Below are 17,762 nucleotides of genomic sequence, written 5' to 3'. Positions count from 1 at the left end.
ATCTGCTGCCTCCACCCCCGCCAGGAATTGGGGAGTGGGAGTGAGAGTCCGAGAGCAGGCCACATAGCCTGGAGCCTTCTCTGCCCCCAAAATGGGGAAACTGAGACTCACCTAAAACCTGGGGACAGGTGTTTGTGGTGCAAGGCATGGAGGTGGCCAGCCTCGTGGCGAGGCTCTGGGGCGGCCAATGTTCCGCCCCACCCAGAGGAGAGGTGGCATTGTGTCTGGCTGGTGTGGCCCCACATACGTGGCTCAGCTCATGAGAGGCAAGCAGGGCTCCCCGGCATGTAGCTGTAAATACAGGGCATTATCCCCTCAGTCACCCTGCCCCCCCCCCCACACACAGGTATTTTATACGGCTCTTTCTTCCTGGAGTGGAAGTGTCACCTAGGTTTCCTTTCTCTGCCTCGCATGTAGTATTCCAGACAGGAGCTAAAACCATTTTACGGCAACAGGTGATTCACAGGTTGACTCGACTCGCCAAATTTTCGTCCCCGGGGACTCTCCTGTCCCTCTCTGCCGCCTTCCGGGTGGATGGGGAGCCCAGCAGAGGCCAGCTCTTGGTCATAGTAAACTCTGGGCAGACACGAGCAGGAAGGGAAGTCTGTCGAGACAAAAATACATAAGTGCCTTTCCAGGCCAGATGGGATGGCGTTGGATTACTGGCTGGTTGGCGTTGTTTTTTGGGAGGAAGAGTCCAGCCACCATCCGTGGGGGGCAGATCTCGTGTGTGTGTGTGTGTGTGTGTGTGTGTGTGTGTGTGTGTGTGTTGTAAGTTGTGGCTGCTGCCCAGCCCCGTGGACAGGTGAGGCCTCTGACACAGGCTATGGGGAGCTGCAGAACAGGGGTGGTGGCAGCTCTCCCCCAAAGGTAGGATGGTGGGGTCCCAGGCTCTGGGACGGGGGAGCAGAGCCCTTCTAGAAGAGGCAGGTGAAGTCCGTGACGAGACTCCTGCTTGGGGGAACTGGCTCTGGACGCCTTACCCGGCTTCGGAAGCCAGGCGATTGGCAGCAGCAGCTGGAATGGGGAAAGAAGGCAGCTGGTGCCATAGACAGACTGGAGGCCTGACTGCTGGGGGTTGGCTTCAGCTTGTCCAGGGAAAGAATAGGGGTTGGGGTGGGGGTGGCAGGAAGAGGAGGCTCCCTCCTTCCCCAGGAGGGATGGAGTCTGGCTTCCTGCAGGAGTTACCCAAAGAGGGCAAAGAGTGGAATCCTCTTCAGACGCATCTGGCTTTCGTTAGGGACAGGCCAAGGGGGGAGTCTAAAAATATCAGAGGCAAAGCTGCCACCCAGCGAGAGAGTGCTGGGCTCGTAACCCGATACCCAGGGTGGGGGCCGGGGTGGTGTCTCTGACGCAGAACTAGCGGAAGCTCTGTTCCAGTCATTTGGGCTTTTCCAGGCAGCCAAACCTTGGGTGGAGGCCTGGGGTGAGAGCTGTCTGCATTCAGGGCAGCCATGGGCTAAGATCAGGGAATTTCAACAGCATGAGAACCTTAGAAAGTCCCAGTTTGACAATGAGGGACACGCCGTATGGGGGGGGGGGGCGGTGACTCACCCAAGATCACCCCGTAGGTTGGCAGCAGAACCAGGACCAGAGCTGGATTTAGGGACTCACTGCCCAGGAGCCCAGTGGCTTAGGAGTGGTCATTGGGGTTCCAGGCCAGGTCCCCAGGGTCAGGGCCCCTTAGGGCCTGTGTCATCCATCTAGGATGCTGGGTTTCCATGCTTATGTACTGATGGGAGAAGGTGGGCGAGCAGCTATGCTCAGGCAGTGGGTCACTTCCCACTGAGCACTGGGTCACTTGGGCACCGCTGTCAGACTCGGGATGTTAGCCCATCCTGGGGCAGGATGTAGGGAGGAGGGGGGCTGGAGGAGAACTGGCTGAATGAGTCCCTCCCTCTTTCCCATCTGAAGACACTGTTGGTTTTGTTCACGTGGTATCTCCACTGCCTAATGAGTAGTCGTTAACCAGAATGATGAATTCCTCCGGCCCTCACCGTCCTTGGGCAGCAGGGCTTCTGTTGATCTAAAAGGGAACTGAGGGTGAAGAGATTGCCTACACTCCTGCCCTCTGTGGACAGGTCGGATGACCTCAGCTACTAGAAGCTTCCTAGCGCTCCTAGGTGTAGAGCTGGAAGAAAGGTCACCAGGGTGACATTCAGCATCAAGGTGATCTTGAGAAACGCAAGTGTGAGTTCACTCGCTATTGCTGTGCAGAATGGAGGGTTGGACAAGTAAAGTCCTTCAGTATAGACTGCTTCCCCAGAGACAAGGCACCTTCAGGATTTCTTATTCTGACTCTTCTGATCACCAACTTATCTGGCAAACAGACTTTCCTTTAAAAATTTTTTTTTAATTAAAAGAATTTAGAGTGGATAAATAAGACCCAAAGTTGTCTCATCAATCTTGTTCTCCTGAATGGGTCTCACAGTGTGTTGTCATTGGTGGCACGCAAGGTAATTTTAAAAAGTTTCTGCAGCTGAACATAAAACAAGAAAGGGTAATTAATGTCTTTTTCTCAGTTGCTATTTCAAAAAAACATAAACTGCACCCAGGCCCATAATTTCACAGGATATATCCCGTCATGTCCCTCTTTGTAAAAACAGGTGCTATTGGGTAGAGTGAAACTATAGGGGATGCTTTCAACTTTAAAAGGTTTTTTTTTTCTTTTTTTCTTTTTTCTTTTTTCTTTTTTTTAAAGTAAGCTCCATGCCCCTTGTGGAGCCCAGTGCAGGGCTTGAACTCATGACCCTGAGATCGAGACCTGAGCTGAGATCAAGAGTCGGACACTCAACCGACTGAGCCACCCAGGCGCCCCAACTTTAAAAGACTTTTTTTTAAATAATCGAGGGATCTCTTGAGTAAGCACAGGTGACCCGGGGTAAAAATCTTAGGCCTGGAGTGACTGACATGTGGGAGTTGGCATAACCGTAGCTTCTGGGATGGACACAGTTCACTTTTTTTTTAAAGATTTTATTTATTTATTTGACAGAGATAGAGACAGCCAGCGAGAGAGGGAACACAAGCAGGGGGAGTGGGAGAGGAAGAAGCAGGCTCATAGCAGAGGAGCCCGATGTGGGGCTCGACCCCATAACGCCGGGATCACGCCCTGAGCCGAAGGCAGACGCTTAACCGCTCTGCCACCCAGGCGCCCCACAGTTCACACTTTTGACGGCATGACCAATCCGGGAGCATCTGTGAGCTCTGGGCCCAAGCTCCTCTTCTACAAAGATACCCCCGTGTTCAGCTTGGAACCGAGCAGCCACTCAGCTTCCCAGGGAGTCTTTCTGTCTTTAGTGAGGGTCGTTTTGCTGCCTGGATGACCTTGGACGTGCTGCAGATCGAAGGAGTTGGTATACTGATGTAGACCGAAGTGGCTTGCTTGAATGCAGGGAAGGCCGAGGGAGAGGTTGGCTAGCCTGCTTTCGTCTTGATGGGTATTATCTAGCCGCTCTGCAGTGAGCTGCTACAGGCAAAGGGGGATCTCCCTCTCTTCAAAGGAGGCTGCCGTCTAGTGACAGGGTGAGGAGTCCAAGGACATGCACGTGGCAGGACCCGGGTCCGAGAGATGTGGTTTCAGGGAAGCTCATGGTCGCATGGCAGGCGAGGCTTTCCTGCCGCCCGCAGCACCGGAGATGGGCTGGGAAGAGTCCCTAGGATTTCCCCCAAGCAGAGATGGTTGTGAGTGTGCAGCCAGGAACAGAGAAGAGGCAGAAGATGCTGGCCGGGACCACGCCTGAGCGGCGCATGCAGTTGGCCTGCACTGCAGGGCGCGTGGAGGGAGGGACAGCAGTGGAAGGCGTGGTCAGAGGGACTCCAGCCTCATCTCCACCAGAGAGAGTAGATTCATGAGCTTCCTCCGTACCCCAAATCTCAGGTTTGGGGGTGGGTGGCCTGCTGGAGGCTCCGTGGACAGAGGGGTGGAGTGGGGCTGGGCGGTCACCCGGGTCTGAGGTAATGGGGACTTAGCTCGGGAGGTGCCCTCCAGCCCCCACGGAGCAAAGCTTGGAACTTCCCACTGTGGACGCCTCGTGGCTGTAGTGGGTTTCCTGTCTGGTGCTGTGAACGGCAGAGGGGGCAGCAGTGAGTACAGTGACCCCAGTAGGACAGAATGGGAACCCCAGCCAGGTGTCCAGGACACCGTGGGGGATGGGAGTCTGGAGCTTTGGAGAACATTCAGGGACAGAGAAGGACCTGGGGCTGGAATTGTGTTTCAGGTTGGAATTTGAGGGTACTAGAAAATGACTTGGATTTTGCCAGGAGCAAGAATGATAATTAGCGTTGCTATTATTATAGCATTGGTAGGGTGCAGAACAGTTTCCTTTATCTTGTTTAAGGTGAACAACAACCCTGTAAGGCAGGGACTATTACTATTCCCGTTTATAGGTGGGAAGAGTAGAGCCTTATAACTTTGGCTTAAAACCACTCATTGGCGGTGTTTGGGTTTGAATCCAAGCCTCGTGGACCCACAGACCCCGCTGCATTTGCTGTATCCTGGCACGTCCCTCTTTGTACAAACAGACATCTGTGTCCTCCTCTTGGAATAATGCCGGCCCTTTGGGCCAGGAAAATTCCTTTGTTACAACTGTCCTGGTGGGTGTCTGGGAAGCAGGCATTCTTCCTCCAAAGTCAGCCCTCTCAGCCCTGAGGGTCCCGGGCATGAGCTTGCCGCCCCCCAACCTGCCTCATGGAGGACAGACCCCTGCTTAAGGGAGAGGAAGGCTGGCGGATGCAGGGACCCCCGTCTGTTGAGTTCACCGGGTTACCTCCGGCCTCCAGGGCAGAGCTAAGTGCGCGGTAGGTACTCGGTGAATCTCTGTCCCATGAGGAGCCCAAGAGGGAGTCACCTGGCGTCTTGGGCTCCCTGCTTTTCAGCCGGCCCCAGGGGAGGAGTCCCAGAAGGAGGCCCCTGGGATAGGGGGCGGGGAGTGAGGAGCCAGCTAGAGGCTGCAGGGGCTGAGAAGGGAGGGGAGAGATTTGGGAGGGTGTGTGAGATGACTGGGGCCGGACAGCTGTTCGCTCTCCCTCCTGCAGCTGGCTTTGCCCGGAGCTGGGTCAGGCCTGGGTGGCATGGTCAGCGTCCATTTATATCAGTGTGACACGGGGTCGCATTCTTCTAGGCCAGAGCCCGAAAGTGGCTTCATCACCACCACGCTCAGAGTGGGGTCTGCACACCCATGGGCCTCTGGAGCCGACGTTAAGAACTGGGGTATGCTCACATTTATTTTAAAGTGGATTACTAAAATGTCAATCCCTTGGCAAGGGGTACTGATTTCCCTTTTAGGGAATAATACCCATGTAGAAACTCATCGATTGAAGCTAATTGTTGTACAGACGGTTAGGGGCCACGTGGAGTACGGGTGGTGTACCCACATGGCCGGGATGATAGCAGTGGTGTCCTTGCACTGTTGGTGCCTCCCCCCCAGGTGCCCTTTACTCCACGGTATGCACACCCACCCACCCAGAGGCCGCAAGCATTGGCTGCTAATGAGACATGACTTCCCCTGCTCCGGAGAACTTCGAGAACCCCCTCATCCCTCTGGAGACACCTGGAAAGTCATGCCCCCGGCCTCTGGGCTAGTGGACCGCACCCCGGGGCACCCGCCCAGCCGTGTCGCGGAGCCTGGCCTGAGCCCCGGCCCAGCCTCTCCCCTGTGGGCTCTTTCCACCTCTTGGCCATTGAGAATAATGTTGCCGTAACCATTCCCGTATATATCTGGACATGTGTTTTCGTTTCTCTTGGCTCAATCCCTAGGAATGGAATTGTCGGGTCCTCTGGTAACCACGTTTAATTGCTTGAAGAGCAGCCAGACTATCGTGCAAAGTGGCTGCATCTTGTCGTGTCCCCACCAGCTGGCTTCTTGGAAGCCTCTGCTGATGAAGCCCCTACCGATCTTGCGCAGGGTCCTGGGGGCTGGGGCTTCTGGGTTTAAGTCAGCCCCCCCCCCCCGCAAAGGTTCTGGGAGTGACTGGCCCAGCTGAGTGGGCGGTGGGGGTGGGTGTGGAAGGAAAGGGGGGTGCATGCTCTGTGCTCCCCAGGGTGGGGGCTGCCCGAGGTACAGCTGGAGTCAGTGAAAGATGCTGTTTTGTGCACGATGCTGGGGAGCCTTTGGGTGGCTCTGGACACAACATGCAATGGCATTAAACCACTTCGTGAGAAAGTGATATGCTTTTCAACGCTCTTCCAACGGTCCTGATTCCACCGAGGGCACATCTTAGCTGCTGCTGACGTGTTTCATGCCTTTCCAACCTCATTTGCCATCTTCAGCCAGACAGAGCGGGTCTCTGGCTCAGCCCTTTGACAGCCAACAGCACGGAGCCAGAACTTGTGGGCTTTTGGGGGGGAGGGGGTGTTTATTTTCAAAGTCAATCTCTATTTGTGGCAAACGATGCTGATTTTCCGCTTCCAGGGAGCCAAAAGATTTCTTTTAAAAATATGCTCATTTCTGTTGGAGAGTGGGTTTATTTAAAGACCGATACGCAGTAGAGTCCCACAGTGGTCCTCGAGAAGGTGACAGGCAGATGAAGGTTTGGAAAACCGTGTTCTGAAATGTAGGGCCCGATCGTCAGGTGCAGAGTCAGGAAGCGGTGAGGTCCCCGGTCCCAGGGCACATACAGATGGAAACTGGGTGCTGGGGAAATAATGCAGGCAGAGGCCGTGGGCAGGGGTGGCCGTGCGCGATCACAGGCGCCTTTCTGCTGAGACTGCCTGAGTTCGCGATTCTCGTTGTGCGGGCGCGGTTTCCCGATGCCACGGCCCGACGGGGTCATAGCTGCAGACGTCACGTCATCAGCGGTGTCCCCATCAGAAGGGCAAGGGATTTGGGGGTTAGCCTTCCCTTCACAGCCCATCCTCCCCCCACTTTATAGGGCATCCTGGCGGGGAAATGGTACCCCGCGATTCCAAGTTCATGGGGATGGCTCCCTAGCTGGCTCAGGGTCTGCCCCGATCTTGAGTGTTTCACGGAGGGAATCTTTTCCTGTCCTGTCCCCACTCTCCGCCCCCGACCCCCCAGTTAAGGGGCGTGACCTGCCAGCTCTCAGGTTAGTGAATCTGTATGGGCAGGGAACCCCGATGGAGAGATGCTGTGTTGGTCAGGGTTTTCCAAGAAACAGAAGCAATTCAGGAGGTGTGTATGTAGAGGAGAGTTATTTTAAGGAATTGGCTTACATAGTTATGGAGGCTGGTGAGTGTGAAGTCTGCAGGGTGGGGCTGGCGGGTTGGAGACCCAGGGAAGAGCTGGTGCTGCAGCTGGAGTCTGAAGGCCATCTACGGGCTGAATTCCTCTTGCTTGGAGAAGGTCAGCATTTTTGTTCTCTTCACGCCTTCAGCTGATGGGACGAGGCCCACCCACAGGAGGGAGGATCGTCTGCTTTTCTCAAAGCCCACCAATTTCAATGTTAATCGCATCCAAAGTACACCCTCACACAAACACAGTGACTCGACCAAGTTGACACGTACTACTGACGGTCACAGCTGCTTTAGGTAAAATGGACACACGGCATGACTTAAAATAGAACCCTTTTAAAATCATTCCCTTTTGAGTTCCCTTCCAGCCTTCCAAGGAGAAGGTCTCAGTTCTGTGCCAGCATGTCTTTAACACTTCCCAAACACATGTGACATCCTGTTTCAGCAAGGAGAGACAGGGTTGGCCTTGGACGTGAGCTTTCAGCGGCCTGTTTCTAGCTGGGCATCTAATCACACTGTTTTGTTTTCGTTGTATTTCTTTTTCCCTAGCACCCTCGATTAATGGCAGGCAGGGCTGACTTTCCATGTGAGTCCTGATCCCGGGTTTCCTTTTATAATGCAAGCCTAAAAAGTGAGGAACCCACTAGGAGCGAGGGTGGTATGCCGATACCCCTGAGATTCTGAAGGCGGGAACAGGAGTGACGGGTTTGGGGAAATGGACGTAAGCCTAGCGGGTGAGGACGGTGCCTGCAATATCCCCTACTGGCCTAAGGCTCCTGCGGCCTGGCCAAGCTGTAGGAAGTGATTCCCGGTCCCTAGCTTTCCAGCAGAATGCAGTACAGAAAGGACAGCCCCTGTCACTTAGGAAAGATGACAAGGCTGTGACAGTGAATGCCGCTGATCTCCTGGGGATTACTTGACAGGCTCTGACACAAAGTGTTCTGTGAAGGAGAACGCATTCCCAGCCTAATGGCTGTGAGGATGGGTAACGCCCCGCATTTGACACCTGCTTCACCCCTGACCACTGACTCCAAATCCACCTCGCCCCACGCTGACATGTGTGCCTGCAGGGACACTACCAGCCCTCTCTGGGCTAGGGTGTGGGTTTGCCGGGTGGCGTAATTACACGGAACTCTTCGGATGACAGCAGCCAGCAGTGAGATCTTTAGTTGAGGGGTCAGGCCCAGTCATTGGCAGAATGGTGGTTATTAGCTCCTCTGCAAAAGTTGCCCAAACTAGCAGCCATTCAACAAACATTTGCTGAGTAGCCTTGGGCTCTGGGCATACGTAGATGAGTAAGGCATGATCTCTGCCCTTGAGAACTGAATCTGTTAGAGCACCGCGTGCCCCGTACCAGTTAGCTCTTGCCATGTAGCAAACCACTCTGAAACGTAATGGCTTAAAACAGAAAATGTTTATTTAGTTCATGATTCTGCAGGTGGGCAGTGCGGGCTGGGCTCAGGTGGACTCTCTCATGTGTCTGGGGTCAGCTGGTGGGTCAGCTGGGGGCCTGGCTGGCCCAGTGTGGTCTTTGCTGGAAAGGCTCCTCTGGGCTCCCTGCAGTTGCTTATCCTCCAGCAGGCCAGGCCTGGCTGGTTCATGTGGTAGCTGAGCAGAGAGAGAGAGAGAGGAAGTGCATGAGGCCTCTTGAGGCCCCCGGCTCAGCATTGGCACAAGTCAGTTCCACAGCCTTTGATTGATAGAAGAAATCACGAGGGCAGCCAGGGTTCAGTGGGTGGGGAAATAGATCCCACATTTTTTTTTTCTTTCAAAGATTTATTTATTTATTTGAGAGAGAGAGAGCTTGAGCGGGAGGGGGGAAGGGAGAGGGAGAGAGAATCTCAAGCAGACTCTGCCCTGAGTGTGTAGTGTGACTCGGGGCTCCATCCCAGACCCCGAGATCACCACCTGACCCAAAACCAGGAGTCGGACACTCAGCCGACTGCCCCCCCACCCGAGCCCCTAGATTTTGCCTCTTAATTTGCTAAATGTGTGCTTGTGAACATGAGGGGTGTTCAACTGCATTTTTCTTTTCTCGTGATGTCTTGCCTGCTCTTGGAATCAGGGTAATGCCAACCTCACAGAATGAGAGCATGGGGGTGGGCGTAGGGGGTTCCCTCCTCTTCGATTTTATGGAGGTGTTCACTGTATAGCGTTGGTATTATGCTTCCTCGGATGTTTGATAGAATTCACCGGTGAAGCCATCCAGGCCCGGAGTTTCCTCTTTGGGAAGGGGCTCCAGGCGCTTGACAAGTATTTCTTCCTCCTTCCATTACCAAGCCTAAAAGAAAGGTCTAGCTCCGTGTCTTCTTCTTAGCCCTTCGGCTCCTTGAAGTCTGGCTCGTTCAGCTGTCCCTTGGACACGTATTTATAGGGCACCACTTACAAAGTGGGCGCTGTTCTGACTGCTGGGAGTACTGTCTGCACACCACACGAGGGCCCCGTCGCAGGGGAAGCGAGAGCACGCAGGTAAACAGCTACGGCATAGCATCAGGCCAGGAGAAGTGCTCCGGGAGAAGAGTCAAGAAAGGCTTTCCTTCACGTCCTAAGATCTTCATCAGCAGGTGGCCCAACGCCTTCTCTGAACTCTCCTCTCTCGGCTTCTGCTTCTGGGTCCCACTGTCCGCTCGGGTTCTCTCCCCACCCTGTGCCCCCCACCCCCGTCTTCTTCCTGGTGGGAGTGCATATCCACCAGGGGCTCTGTGTCCCACCCGCACGCCCGAGACGGCGGGGGGGGGGGGGGGTTCTGCTGGCCACTCCTGTTCTCTCCCGAGGCAATGTCCTACCCATGCTCCCACTGCCGGGACACGTTTCCTCACTGTTACCAGACTTGGCTCTCCCGGTGGGCCGTTGCCCTCACCCTGCAAACGTGCTCCTCCCGCTCCGACCCACGCACGTCAGGGGAGCCAGCATCCATTCTGCTCAAGCGCAGGGCCCCTGAGCCCCCAGCCAGGCACCAGGCCTGGTGACTCGCTTCTGGAAAGCTCTTGCTCCTCTGCTCGCCAGCCTGTTGCTGCCTCAGTCCAGACCCTTGTTTCTCCACCAGAGATCTGCCCCTTTGCCTCTTCCTCCTCCTCCTTCTTTTTTTTTAGAATTTATTTGTCAGAGAGAGAACACAAGCAGGGGGAGCGGCAGGCAGAGGGAGAGGGAGAAGCAGACTCCCCGCTGAGCAGGGAGCCCGATGTGGGGCTTGATCTCAGGGCCCAGGGATCATGACCAGAGCCGAAGGCAGACGCTTCACCGACTGAGCCTCCCAGGCGCCCCCCTTTGCCTGCGTTCTAACCTATCTTCTGACTGTGGAACGTGTTTCCTCCAGAGGCGGATCTCAGTGTGTTCCTCCTTAAAGGCCTTCTGCCCCTCCCTGCGGGCTCCCAGACAATGTGCAAGCTTCCAAGGCCGCTGCAGCTTCTGGCCCAGCCTGGGGCCCTGCCCAGCACACACCCTACTCACACTTTTGTGTCGGTGCCTCCGAGCACGCTCTGTCCCCATGGCTCTGCGGCCAAACCGCCTGTGCTCCGCCCTCCCCTTGAGACCCAGCTCAGATGTCACTTCCTCCGTGAAGCCTCTCATGCTGCCCCCACGGGGCTGCTCACACCTTCCTCTGTGTTCTCACAGCGTGCGTGCCATCATGTCGTGCCTGTGTATCCACCCGTGTTCTTCACCGACCCAGCTGCTCCCAGGGCACACGGGCCTGCCTGACTCATCTGTGTGTCACCAGGGCCCGGGACATGGTGGGCTCTCACTGCATGCTCGTTGCATGAATAATTGCTCCATTTTAAACCAGTGAGCAGAAGCCTGGGGTTTGAGCCTGGTTCTGCCACCTGCTAGTTTGATGATCTGGGCAAATCCACAAGTTTGACTTCTAGGCTGCAAAGGGGATCATAGCCCTTGCCCATCCTTATGATGGGGGGACTGTCACCTCACTGACATGTGTTTATCCTGCGTGTAGTGAAGAGAGGTGCTTTCAGCCTGGGGGACTCGTGGGTGACCTGTGTCTGACTTTGTGGGTCCTAGAGTAATGCTGTGCACTGCTGGCCAGCATCCAGAGCCATGCGTGGCCCCAGGAACTCGGACCCATCTGATTAGACCTTAAAGGAATAGGACCCCAGGAGGGAAAAGAAATTCAGATTCCGGGTGGGCGACATGGTAGTTTCTCTAGTGCCAGATTGCCTGGGTTCAAATCCCAGATCCAACCTTCACTAGCTGTGTGACCTTGGGGAAGTTGCTTAACCTCTCTGAGCCTTTTCTTCACCTATTAAATGAGGCACATTATAACACCTGCATCACAGTGTTTTTATGAGTAACCAATAAGAATTGAGGAGGCACTGAATGTTGGCTGCCACCGTTGGTGCTGTTGTGGTCATGATTATTCCAACAGACCGAAAGACTTGGGCCTGCACAGGCAGGATCGTCCTCTGTGGCTTCTGCCCTGGAGCATTGCTAAATCCCAGGGTCGGGCCTGTTGCCCTTTCTGCAGCGAGCCAAGGGTTGGCCCTGTGCCCAGAAGCCCCAGCCACAGTGAGCGCAAAGCTGGGCCGCCCAGGGCAAAGGGGCTTCCGCCAGCCCGAGGGCATCTTGGACGCCTGGATATTCCAGTATGGCTGGTGTCCAGATGCCAAGGCAGGAGGCCGTGCTGACCTCTGCCTTCCTGAAAACGGAGGCCAAAGCCACTGCCCCTTCGAGCACTGTGGGTGGTGGGAGGAGCCCGGCTTCCCGCCAGCCAGCGGGGGGAGCACCTCCAGCTCCAGAGTGGCCCTCGGAGTCCCTCCGGCAGTGTGGCCTTCCCCCAGGGTTCAACCCAGAGCCTCCTTGGCTCTTTCGAGCCGGAGCTGTGGGTGGAGCACTTCTGGGCCGAAGGAACGACCCCGGGCCTCCAGATGCCAAACATCTCAGGTCTGTTTTGAAAAGTTCCACACGTCAGGATTGTCCTGCTTACAATTCCGGGAACGGGCTCCAACTCCGCCTGAGAACGGGCCGTGGTTTAAATTGTAGGAAGAACTCCCGAGGGTGGGAATAGAGGCGGGTGGGCCACGTGGTCCTCTTAACAGCATTTGCTCTCCCCGCGGGAAGCTGGCCGGCTTGCTCTCTTGTTCCCCAGCACGTAGTTTTAGTCGAGCGAGTGCCAGAGCCCCTTCCTTTGAGCCGCAGGGGCGGGGGTGGGGGGGTGGGGTGGGGGGCCTGCAGCGGGAAGCAGTGTGTTTACGGAGGGAAGGAGAGGAGGGACCCTTCCCCTGCGCTGGGCAGGCCCCGTAACCTTCTTCTTACCTGTGAGACCTCACGGTGATGTCCCACCATCAGCTGCAAACCAAGTGTCGCTCCTCGGGGAGGGAGGGCCGGTGAGTCACCAGCAGGAGCTTCTCCCCACCCAGGACTAGACGTGCAGTGTGTGCATGTACGCACACACGCGCGCACACACACACACACACACACACACACACACATTCAGGCAGACATCGGGTCAAGACAAAGCGGGACAGCAGCTCTGCCTAGGAGCCAGCGAGGAGATGCCCATTTTTGGCATGTCCTGTTTGTTACCTGAGGTCTGGCTGGACATCTCTGGGAGTGCTGTCCCTCGTCCCGTCCCCCGTCAGAACTTACAACTCGCCGAGCTGCAGATACTCCGTTCTGTGCGCAGAATTCCCACAGTCCCACCAACACCTCCGGGGGCTTCATCCCCACTGACTCCGGGTCTGATACCCAGAGGGGGCTTGCTCTCGGAAACCCATTCACCGCTCCTTCGCCAGTTACGGATTCTTTTTCCTTAAAAAAGATTCTTTCGAATCTTAAGTTCTAACGCCCAGGGTTCCCTGTTATTTTATGTGACTGTTTTTGTGGCTGTTTTCTAGCCTGGAGAGCATGTAGGCCTTCAGTCTCAAGATGCTTTCCTGCGGTTCCTCCCCCGCACCTAAATCAAGGTTGGAGAGTCTGCGAGACCTAGCGGAGTTTCCGGGCGGAACGGGGGTGCGTTGTGATAAAGGTAGCAAACAGAACTGAGGCCGTGTACTCCCTGAGGGAATCCTTTCAGTGATCAAGGAAAAGCACTCTCCAAAATCCAGACCCATCTCCCAAGGCTCACTTCACTGGGGCCATTGAGCGAACAGGATCAAAACTGCAGGAAATGCTATTTTGAGGACGGATGAAAACCTACGATATGTGCAGTTCTCTATCGGGCCCCCTCTGATACGCCCGGTCCTATCGCAGGCTTAGTTCATGGGCCGGTGCAGAGAGACGCTGCCTCCCCAGATCCCTCCCGCCTGCTGTGGGGCTTGGGGCGGGGCCCACCAAAGGTAAAGGGTGCACGCACTGCCTGCGCCCTCTCGCCTGATGCGAAGCAGGCCCCCGTGTGATTTTCGTTAGGCCCGAAACATGAGCAGGAAGGAGGGCAGCAGAAAATGTCCCGGAACCGGAGTTGGAAAACCAGGGGTTGGAATCCATCTCTGCCAACTTTGACAAATCACCTGACGCCTTGGCGAGCCTCAGTCTTTCATCTGTAAAGTGGGGATAATGATATCTTGCCCTGCCAGCTTTACAGGGTTGACGGGGAAGGCCTGACACAAGACAGACCGTGTCGACTGCAGCTTCACCTTTAATCATGAGAGTCCTGCGGGGTGAGCCCTCGGAGCACACCCCCTGCCCCCCCCCCCCCCCCCCCGCCCAGGATCTGCTTTACCTTCTCTGTGTGTCGGCATGACAAGGACAAGAAGGGTTCTCCGAGGAAGAGGAGAAGCGATCGCAGCACCCGGTTTTGCCCCATAGTTGACAACAGTTACAGGGCCCTGTGATGTAATGGGCAGTGACCCACGTAAGGCATAAGGACGGTGTGGGGATGGAGGGCGTGGGCAGGTGGGGGGAGGCGATGGTGGCAAAGAAACTCCCCCGTGGGCGGGAAGTCAGTGTTTACAGCAGAGGAATCGGGAAATAGAAGTGCAGGAATATTGCCTGGAAATATGGAACTCTGGGGAAAAGCACGGCTGAAGGGGTTCACAGTGACTGCTTCCGGAGGCCTGGACTGGGGGGTGGGGCAGAGGCTGTGGTTTTTCATCACATGCCTTCGGTTCTTTTATCTTTTGGGTTTTTTTTTTTTTCCTTTGTCATCACATGGATTATGTAGATCAAAACGTATTTTTAAAAGAGAAGTCCTGCAAGTCGGAAGACTTTGATTTCTAGACAGGAGCTTGAAAAGCCACCGAGTGCAGCCTCCCACCTTTGGACAGGTCAACGCCCGAATCCAGGTGGCTTTTCAGAACCTGGGCTGGCTCCATCCCTGAAGAAATCGCCCAAGGAACCGCACCGTGGCTTGCGCTGCCTGGTGAGGGCTGTGCTGGCATGTGGCAGAGGCCGCTGGGAAATGCTTGTTGACATTGGAAGGCTGGCTCCCGTCCTCTGAGGGGTCACCCAGTGAGGTCGAAAGGGTTGTTGGAGTGGGGGCCAGGACAGCCTCCCATCCTGACCTTCCTCCGGCTTCGCTGTGGGATCCGAGCAAGCTGTGGCCCTCCCCGGTCTCAGTTTCCGCCTCTAGACGATCAGGGCTTTGAGCTTCTCAAGAGCCGTCACAGTGACGCATTTTTAAAACTACCAACGGTAGCAAGTAGCTTTCTCTGCACCGGGCACGGTAGCAAACAGAGGGGGAGATAGTAAACACGGGAACAAATGAGATACTTTGAGACCGTGGAAGTCCTCGGAAGAAAATAAGCCAGAGGGATAGGATAGACCGTATTGGGTGGGGGGGGGGTGCTTCACAGCAGGTGATCTGGGCATGTTGGAATTGAGACCTAGACAGTGCGAGGGGGAGAGAGAGAGAGAGAGAGAGCGAGAGCGTGCGAACAAGCCAGCTGAGGGTGGCAAGGAAGGAGTCCTCCAGGGAACTCTGCCCCAGGCGGCTGAGCCCAGGCCCTGAAGCCCACAAGGACAAGGGGACGCAAGAGGGATCGGCATTCAATGAGACATTTTTTTTGGAGGGAAAATAAATCTCTGTGAATGGCAAGGTTAAATTTGGCGCCCCCTTGGGTTTGGTGGGCCGGTGTTCGTGCAGCCCCCAACCCAGGGGGCTGTGTGTTCTTCAGTGTCTCCGAAGAGGGTGTGCAGAGGGTGCAGGGGTGAAAAATGGGTGTGGGTCGTGGGAAGGGGTGCTCCGCTGGGAAGGGCCCAGGAGATGGCAGGAGCTGGTGTGTAGAGGCCAGGATTACACTTCTTGGGGAACAACGGATGGGAGTAAGTCAAAGAGGTGATGTGGAGGTTTCTGCACATGCCCCCCCCACCCAGTCAGGCCTTGCACAGCAGTTGGTCCAGTAGGTCACCTTGACGATGGAGGATGGCACAGCACCAAGTGTCCTCTATGCTGCACTGAGTAAAAAAAGTAAAAGCAAAATCAACTACACAGCACGTCCTTCATCCCAGCACCCCCACTTCTAGGAATCTGCCCTTCAGATACACGGATGCAAGTGTGCAGAGAAATAAGTGTAAGGGGGAACGCCTGGCTGGATCAGTCGGTGGAGCGTGCGACTCCCGGTCTTGGGGTCCTGAGTTCGAGCCCCACCTTGGGAGTAGGAAATAGTTAGAACTAAAAAAAAAAAAAAATTTTTTTTTAAAGGAAAAAAATGTAAGGATGTCCACTGGCAGTGTAGTTTGAAGTAGCAGAACGTTCAGAAAGGACCTCAGTGGTCATCAGTGGGGAACCAGTGAGTAGACTGTGGCATGAGCCACGCAACCCAACACCAACCAGGCAGCCATTCCAGCAATGAGGTGAAACAGTTGAAAGAGAATGATCCTGGGGGGGTATTAGTGGGGAGAGAAGCTAGGCTGGAGAATGGGCTGTCGGCTCCACACCCTGCCCCCGACCAGCCCAGGGGAACCCCCCCAGGAAAGGGAAACTGGGGGCTCCCAGCGAGCAAACTGTCCCGCTCGCTGGGCTAGGAAGGAAGTTGGGGAAGAGCACAGCGCTGCGCAGCTCACCATTCGCGTCTGCGCTCCACCAATCCGGAAAGTGGACGCTGGATGCCCCCTCCAATCAGGAGCGAAGGAGTGAGTGAGGGGCGGGGCATGAGGCCAGAAGTGTGACTGGTGCATGTCCCCTCCACACGGAAACCTGAAGAGTGGGGAATAAGTGTTCCCACCTAGCAGATATTTCTGGAAGGAGCATAGCAAACCTGAAGAGTGGTTCCCTGAAGGGAAGGAAGGAAGAGAGTGGCCTCAGGGATAGTGGTTAAAGGGACGCCTTGTGTAAAGATGCAGGAGCAAAGGGTCCCTCTTAAAGGTTCAGGGGATCTCTTCTACTTATGAAGAATTTCCTTCAAAGCCTGTGGTGAGGTCGCTGGCAATGTCCTAGGTGCACAAGTTCTCTTTTTTTACCCTCATTTTGCTTTTATGGGAGATCCAGACATTATCATGGGGGAGCACTAAGTAGTTGGCATTTACTTCCCTATGCCCTAATTTTCCTGGACATCTGTGTGTTCAAACCAATCTGTAGCCACCCTTGTATGCCCGTGGATCTTTCTCTTACACTGGACTCAAGACCTCTTGTAAAAACGTACTCTTTTCTCTGCAGGAGCACCTTCCTAATGTCTGGAATGCCAGCTGAACCCACTCCCAGGCGTTAAAGCAATGCCTCCCAGACGTTAGGCATTTGAGAACCACCCCAGGACTTTTGTTACCACTGAAGGCCACCTGTCCTTTTAGTTACATAATATTTTTCTTAAATGACTCACTTTTAAAACTTCACATTTGTCTATAAATAGCATTACTTATAAAAAGAAAGAACCTTAAAAATAAATGTAATAAAATCTAAACAACATTGTAAAATTCTAGCTACCCTATGACTTGCCTAAAGTTCTGCTCGCCCTTCCTCCCTGTCTCCCTCCCTCCCTCCCTCCCTCCCTCCCTTCCTTCCTTCCTTCCATCCTTCCTCTTTCTCTCTCTCTTTCTTTCCCTTTTTTCCTTTTTCTTTTTAAAATGGCATGTGTTTGAGACAGACTAGCACCAAACTGGGTCTTTTTCCTTGGTGGACTCAGAAGGATTAGAATGGGGACTTTCTCACTGTGTGGTTCAGTGTTATTTAATGCCACATCAATGTTCCCACCAAACTCATTCTCTGTAGCGTTTGAAATATGCACTTTGGAGAAAACTGAGTTACAGCTTCCCCTCCCCCTTCTGGAAAGTTTTAGTTATATGTTCAAATGCTTTTGTGTAATCCGAACCGAATAACATATGAAGTCTGTTATTACCCTGGTGTTTATGGCCCTGCCTGATCAGGTTGGCTTTTTGACAAGGGTCAGAAATGTATCTGTTTGGGGGCAGCCTATGATGACAGATAAGAATGATGCAGGCGTGGGGCACCTGGGTGGCTCAGTGGTTAAGCATCCGCCTTCAGCTCAGGTCATGATCTCAGAGTCCCAGGATCGATCCCCAAATTGGCTCCACACTCAGCGGGGAATCTGCTTCTCCCTCTCCCTCTGCCCCTCCCCCCACTCGTTCTCTCTCTCTCTAATAAATAAAATCTTTCTGAAAAAGAATGATGCAGGCATAAACAAAGGAGTATTGGTCCTTTTAAAAAGAATCGAAGAAATCACTGAGCTGG

General features: G+C 54.6%; 1 protein-coding gene across 3 annotated transcripts in view; it reads left to right on the top strand.

The window, feature by feature from the left end:
* The window catches only part of EMP2 (epithelial membrane protein 2), a 73,897-nt gene that overhangs the window by 46,038 nt on the left and 10,097 nt on the right, over positions 1 to 17,762 (top strand). Inside the window, exon 1 of one of the 3 annotated variants that reach the window (XM_026520341.4) lies at positions 11,914 to 12,082. The exons of the other annotated variants lie outside the window; for them this stretch is intronic. The gene's annotated coding sequence lies outside the window, so the exon portion shown is untranslated. Of the gene's footprint in view, positions 1 to 11,913; positions 12,083 to 17,762 lie in introns of those variants that run through there. 3 annotated transcript variants of the gene reach the window in all.

Source organism: Ursus arctos, unplaced genomic scaffold (genome assembly GCF_023065955.2).
Source record: "Ursus arctos isolate Adak ecotype North America unplaced genomic scaffold, UrsArc2.0 scaffold_2, whole genome shotgun sequence".
Classification (NCBI taxonomy): domain Eukaryota; kingdom Metazoa; phylum Chordata; class Mammalia; order Carnivora; family Ursidae; genus Ursus; species Ursus arctos.
The sequence above is the reverse complement of the archived record's forward strand: the minus strand, read 5'-3'. Positions and strand labels throughout refer to the sequence as shown.